We start from the raw sequence: 7,611 nt of genomic DNA, 5'->3' as shown, positions 1-7,611 counted from the left end.
GGTTTCATAGTGTAGTGGTTATCACGTGTGCTTTACACGCAGAAGGTCCTGGGTTCAATCCCCAGTGAAACCTTCCTTTGAGAGTTATAGTCGATGTGATCAGATGATTCTCTGTGCCAATAATTAATGGAAATACACACCAGTGTTAACAGTATTTGTGCTAATCTAAGCTAACCATATCAAACCTGTCCTTTAAAGGAATGCTCCACTCATTAGATAATTAATCAAAACTTCAGTATTTAGTGAAACATTATGTTTAAACCATACCCTGAAGAAATCAGCGATATTCCCCGGTAAATAATGATTTTATAGCTCTTTTTGATCAAAACCTGTATATTCCGTCAGGCAGCTGCCATTTTGGCCATTTTCAGTAGTCACGTGATGGTCGTGACGTCATCCATGCGTTCACTTTGTAAACACACGAAAACATGGCGGAGTATTTGAGTATTGTCAGGGCCCCAGCAAACATTTTAGAACATTTACTGATTTAAGCTAGAAAATTAAAGCAGTCTGGACAGTCTGAGAAACGTCGCCGGACAATTACAAAGACTAGATAATTCCAAAAGATCCCTATCTACAAAACTTCAAATTCAAATATTTTATTAATTATAAGGCCAACTACAGGCAAACAATACAATTGTGTATATCATGTACTGCCCAAATAATATAAAATAAAGTTTTCTAAAAAGGCAAACAATACAACCCCAATTTAGGCCCACTTAGTAGATACAATAATTTTGATTACTAGATATGTATGCATGTAGTACCACCCTTGCTAGCGATTCCCTCTCTAGTTTAGCATCTCAGCCTCGTTGTCCCTGGCCCTAGAACCACGATTTTATGGGGCCGGAAAAACTGGGGAAAAGTACCCGCTAGCCGGTACTACGCTATATGGAAAGGCCACCAAAAACTGGCCTGGCCTGGATGCTAAAGGACGTTTAAACGGGGCTATCCGCTGCAATGGAAATGCGCGATAACATACCTTATTCTTACTCCGAGTACTACTTCTGGTCCTCCGTCGCTTCACACTTGCAGAGGGCGATTTCTCAACTGGCCGAACTGGTGTCCTGGTCGGTGATGACACCAGAAAGACCGATGGCACTTTTAATAAATCCCATTTTATGTTTTATCATACTCTCAGAGTAGTCGTCCGGAAACTTGAAATGTTCGCTGCATACATGCCTGTGGATCTTTCGGTTCGGGCCGAGCACATTTCGCTAGCCACTGCCTCCGAACGTACTTCCTACGCTTACCTTTTGGCAACAGATGGAACCCAGCATTCCGTGGATTGTTCCTATCCGAATTGTGGCAATGTTTCGCGATACAATGAGTCATATTTCTATAGAATTGAGAGAGTAACTAGAGTAAACAACATGAACATCAATTTGTCCTCGCCACCAAACGCATAGTTTACGTCACTTCCGGTAAAATGGCGCCGCCCACAGGGTTGATGTTATTTCGGTAATTAATCCGTTTAAAATCACTGATAACGTCATCGGATTACATTTTTTTTAAAAAGACTGGCAGAGACTGGTCTGTTTTATCGGATGATAATTATTTAAAAATGCGTGTCATGAGCATTCCCTCCCTTTAAAGGAGCCCAATTTTGCTAATTTTCAAGTATATATCAGTATTTAGTGTCTCTACTTCATGTCTCCATGCTTTAATGTTCAAAAGCTCTTTATTTAGCTCATACTGCCTGTGCTGCAGCACCTCTTTTCACCCTCTGTCTGAAACCAGAGCCCAGTCTGCTCTGATTGGTTAGCTGTTGTGATCGGTCAACCGCTTAGAGATGTCCCGCCCCTTAGCCTATCACGTACAATGTGTTGGAGCTTTAGACGATAGATCACTATGTTCCTGAAATAAATAAAGGAGTCCAATGGAGAGTGGGAGAGAAAACACAGGAGTTTTAACCTTTGCAGACCATTTACATGCACACACACCTACATGGCACACTACAGGAAAGGGAAACCCCTTTCTGACACAAGATGGTCCACAAACGTTTAACTGATAAAGGTGCCACCTCCACATAGGCTGCATGCTGGCGGAGCACAGCGTGATCAGAGCTTTGTGAACACAGTTTCAACAACAGAATCAGGCTGGAGGGCCCTGGCGTTTTCAACTCCTGGTGTGCGAGTCATGGGGCGAGCGCGTGGATGAATGATCACAAACAGTTTTTGAAAGCATGAGCTCTCAATTATCCAGACTGGACACATGATCTCTGAGCCAGATCTCTGAGGGGTCTCTGCATGGAGTTTCTCCTGCAGCTCGTTGTGCTCTACGGAAACATGCAATATGATACAGCTACAAATATGTTATACTTGACCTCTGTGTTATCTGTTGTCGTAAACTGCGGAGTATCAGATGACTGTGAGGTTATTGATCTGTGATATCATATCATATTGCAAGAAGAGCAACTGCCAGGGTCGATAAACCAATAATCCAACACATACAGGAAAACAGTCTCAGGCCTACACATGATAGAAAAATAGTAAAAGGGGCGGTTCACCCTAAATTAAAGACCTCCTACTTATAGTGCTATATGTTTTACAATAATGCACACAATGTACAACAATATCTGTTTTCTTTTTTTGTATTACTGCCAATTTCTATTCAATATTTTATTCCATTGCAATATAAATACTGTTATATTTGACTATATTTAGTATTATTTTTCATATTTTTCTACTTCTCTACCTGTGTTTTTAATTTTTGTTTTACTTGTATGTATGCACCATGACACCAAGTCAAATTCCACGTACGCGTCAACCTACCAGGTAATAACCCTGTTGCTGATTCTGATTCATTTAGATTCTTTGGTGAGATTTTCACACTTTTAAAGATAATTACAGTCCAGTTTTCTACAATATATATGGAACTAGATGACACTTGGTTTGTGGTGCTTGAAGAAATACATTTAAAAAAACTCAACAGCAGTACTTATTTACATCTTGACCTGGTTACTCAGGATAATCCTCTGAGCTTTTTGAAAGCAGTTCCACGTAATAACTATTTCCCTTCTGCTGAACCAAACCATATCAATGCGCAAAAGGAAAAGGTAAATCTGCTCATGGGAGAGATGCTTGTTCTCCCTTTTGTACTTTGAAATACTGCTCGCAACAAGGCCTGTGGATTAAGATGAGTAACCTGGACAAGATTTCAATGTTTTGCCGTAACAAGCCATCGAGAGTCCCATTAGATCGGGGAAAACACAGACGTCTCTACAACCACATTTCTCTAACAAAAACGCAAAAACAATCCAACCTCGGTCATCAGAATGGAACATATGTATCCTAGATAGTGGGTTAAAATGTCCTTTCAAGTCTGGCACCCTCATTAAAATATGTGCAAGTGAAATTGGTCGTTATGCTCCTGGAAAGCAGCGGTGGTAATCACCATTTCAGATCACAATTTCCTCCCATTTAAAGCACATTGATGCTTCTTAAACTAATGACAGTTCTGTACCCACGGGCAAAGTGCTTCCCATCCCATGAAAATCATTTAGTGACAAATCTGTTTGGGTTACACTCGTACATGAGAGCAATGTCCAAGCGTCTGTTCAGAATGAAGTACATACAGAATGCAACTTTGCGTTTTCCTTAGGCTAATGCGATATTCCTGCAGGAAATCAGCCTGCCTTAGGCTTTCACATCTTCTCAAGTGCAGAGAAAATCACAGATCAAACGCCACAGAATCAATTACATAACATGCAGGATGCAAACACATGTCTGCCTGAGGCTCCTCTGGTAATAACAAGGCTTTCTTCATGTCAACACTACAGGCTGACATGCATTCTTCACCTGCGCTGATGAGCACACGTGATTATGAAATCCACATTTCATCACCGCTGCTTCTTCTCCTATCCTGACGATAATTATTAGGAGAATTACATACAGGCATACGTGTCATTAGGAGGCACCGTGGAGAAAAGAAGCAGAGGGGGTGTTGCACATAAACGCCCGTGGGCTTCTGCATTTTTTAAGTGTTGGTGATAAAATGTAGCCACCACCTACTGAAGAACTCCTGGCCAATGGGAACTCATTGAACCCATTTTTATGTTTCCTCAGAAAATGCTTGAACATCTCCCGTGCCACCTCTCTCCGTCAGTCCTCAACATGCGCAGGTTGGACTGATTTCAGGGGAATTTTAACTTCTGAGGCTACTTCTGCTCCTGCATCTCACCTCCGTTTCCTCGCCGCTGAACCTGAACCTCGGACTGAAACATGGCCTTCCCCAACTCTGGTTTGAAGAGGTAAATATCTCCTGTTGAATTTCTGTCAGGGCTTTCCATCAGAAGAATTTCTCTTTGAGATTTTTTAGAAATTTCCGTGATAACGTCCAATTTCAGACTTGGTGGTGGAAGAAGTTTTCAGATTTTTCAAAAGTAGTGTAAAATGACTCCATCTCAAGCACAAGTCCTTAATTCCACATTTTACCAAAGTAAAATTACAAGAAATAGCATCAAAATATATTTAAAGTACAAAAGGTACGACTAGCTACTACGCAAATTGGCCCATTTTAGAAACATATTTAACTGGATTATAGTTATTATTAATGTAGGCATCACATTAATGGTGCAGCTGATAATGGTAGGGCTACTTTTTATTACTTATTGCTGGTTAATTTAACATATAGTAACATATTATCACTTAAAAAAGTTATTTGAATTGTGGGATTATAATCTGTAACTAAAGCTGTCACATACATGTAGCTAAATTACCAAAATGAGTGCATTATTAGTCAAAAAAGTACCATTAAATGGAAATATACCAGAGTGGAAAATATGTACTTAAATCCAGTACTTGAGTAAATGTGCTAAATTACATTCAGCTCCTGCTAATAATATATTTGTAATCTCCATTTAAAAGGCGGAAACATCTACATTTCCCCCTGGAAACTGGGTGCAATACAAAGTTCTTAGCATGGATTAAAAACACTGTCTTTTAATCTGGCCCACACACACACACACACACACACACACACACACACACACACACACACACACACACACACACACACACACACACACACACACACACACACACATGCAGCCTATAAACCTCTGCTGAGAGGAAAGGAAAAGTCTCGCCTCACAGCATCAGACATTCACGCACATCTACTGTATCGCTCGCTCAAAGTCTCACTGCACACATTTCCCCAAACAGCCAACTTTAATATGAATGGATTGTAACGCTGAATGCTTCCAGCTCAACCATTCTGGGGTAATTGGAACAAATGAGAGAGCAGAAATAATGCCAGCAGTGTTGCTCACTCTCACCCTCAGGGGACATCGAAAAGACGGGTGGCCTCAAAGGGAAAGTCCCATCAAGTGATGATGAATGTCAGGTTTTAAAGTCGATGACATGCCATTACCCTAATTGAGTTGACTGATTGCTTTCATGGCGGGTTACTTACTGGAATATCTTCGGGGATTTTCTTTGTCTTTTCAAGTAAATTCAACCACATCTTACACAATGGAAATGTATAATCACGGCATAAACATCAAAATATGATAGGGGGTGCAAGTTTGACATCTTTTCATGTGTAAGTGTTTAGGCAAGTGAAGCTGTGTGTGCAGTGTAAAGCCTACATTAAGACAGCTGTCAACTCCAAAGCCTTTAAACTTCAGACGGTATTCATGTCATGAGAGAGAAATAACCCCTCAAGGCGCTCTTTGCCTGCTACACAACACACAGTTGATTTTACTAGTTTGTTGCTTTATTAGCGAAGACAGATGTCACTACATTCATTTTGCACCAAATAAAAATATGTGTTGATTTTATTCTATGTTTGTTAACACAGAGCTACAGGTGCAATACAATAGTGTGAAAAGTAAGAAGCTTACATGTACAATGATGTTAATTTGGTCTATATTATGGACTTATACTTAACCCTCCTATTGCCTTAGTTTCCCCCCTTACTTTGGTGTTCGCGGTGAAATTTGACCGGTCCTGTTTTAACTGCTATTACATTAACACAAAAACCATTAATCACCTAATTTCATTTAACACCCTTTCAAACTGTACATATTGTATCAGACTACTGGTATACATGAACAACTGCAGTAAATATACAAAGAACAGACACTGAACATGTATTGCGTGTGGCAGGTGTGATCCATGTGGGGGGAGGGGCACATAAGAGCGGGAAATGTGTCAAATTGGTTAGTGTTTTTGAGCGGGAACACCATGGGTGTTACAAAGTTGACTAAATCATCCGAAATGTAATGAAAGTGGTGATCAGCAATTTAATATGTTCAAATGTCTACTGTGAAGGATATCATGACGCCTTAATGCAATCGAATGTAAAACAAAAAAGTTATGATTGATGAAAGTAGTAAATCGGTCAGATTTGACCCGAAGACAACAGGAGGGTTAAATAGAGTAATTTTCTTATTTTGATTAGAAGGTTAATAATGCAGCAATAACAGTTAGTTTAACAAATGTATACTTTGACTATGGCATAGTTCAAAGTTATAGTACTTAATTAAACTTTGGATGGTCTTACAGTAAATAGCACTAATTTGCCATGCGATCAGTGAGATTCAATACTTTATTTCAAACTAAAATATGGCTTAAACCTTTTTTCAAACCACCATTTCAGCGGAAATTATGAAACAACAGCTTTTTACAATTCATCACATTCAAAAAGCTATCATGAGCATAACATTTAATTGCAGATTTACTACAAAACTTTAGTGTTAGAAAGGTTTCACTTCTATGTTCAGATCTAGCTAGAGGATGAGGTGGCTAACTTTTAAGGTTTAAATCAAGTCAGTCTTTATTTTTACAAAACCGTCTAGCTTGCACTAATATAAGAGCAATTTAAGACTGGCCTAACACTTATATTGCTAAAACCTAGCTACAACTGGTATTGCTAACAATGACTAATTTAGCTACAAGTGGTTTTGCTAACAATGGCTTACCCAGAAAGAAGTGGTATCAGTAACTTTCTGAATTGTTCCGTAACAACAAGTCAACACAAGTGTGACGTCAAGTCCCAGCTTCGATTTCTGTCTGTTAAAAATAATTTAGCATAACTTTCTCCTACTGGTCACTTCATAATTAATGGAGAAATAAAAATGAGTGTTTTTATCTTACTTTTGTCAAATAAGCCAACAAACTAAATCCCGAAATGTCAAATAATTCCTTATAACTATGGGTTTATACACACACACTAACACACTCCGCAAGCAAACACACATAATTGCATCAGATTTCAAACAGCGACGATGGGTTGGCCCTCAGAAACACAGATACATTGTTCATTTTGCAGATTGATGAGCTACATTTGTCTTTTGGGAAGAGTCTTCAGTATTATTACTGTCAGTCACGTTGACGACGGTGGATTTGGGATTGCTGTGGAGAACAGGACACATATAAATGAAGCTGAAGGAGGAGAGTGTGCTAATGCTAGTGGAAGGGCGGACAAAATGTACCACTGCAAGGCCGAAGGATTTTTGAAGGCCAACCTGGAAGTTCTATCGATCTATCTATCTATCTATCTATCTATCTATCTATCTATCTATCTATCTATCTATCTATCTATCTATCTATCTATCTATCTATCTATCTATCTTATCATATCTTCTATCTATCTATTATCTATCTA

General features: G+C 39.2%; 1 non-coding gene across 1 annotated transcript; it reads left to right on the top strand.

Annotated features, from left to right (window-relative positions):
* On the top strand, positions 1 to 73 carry trnav-uac. Its single transcript has one exon. It is a non-coding gene; the product is annotated as a tRNA-Val (tRNA).
* Positions 74 to 7,611: the final 7,538 nt, after the last annotated feature.

Source organism: Gymnodraco acuticeps, unplaced genomic scaffold (assembly GCF_902827175.1).
Source record: "Gymnodraco acuticeps unplaced genomic scaffold, fGymAcu1.1, whole genome shotgun sequence".
NCBI classification, from domain to species: Eukaryota; Metazoa; Chordata; class Actinopteri; order Perciformes; family Bathydraconidae; genus Gymnodraco; species Gymnodraco acuticeps.
This window is presented reverse-complemented; position numbering and strand designations above follow the sequence as displayed.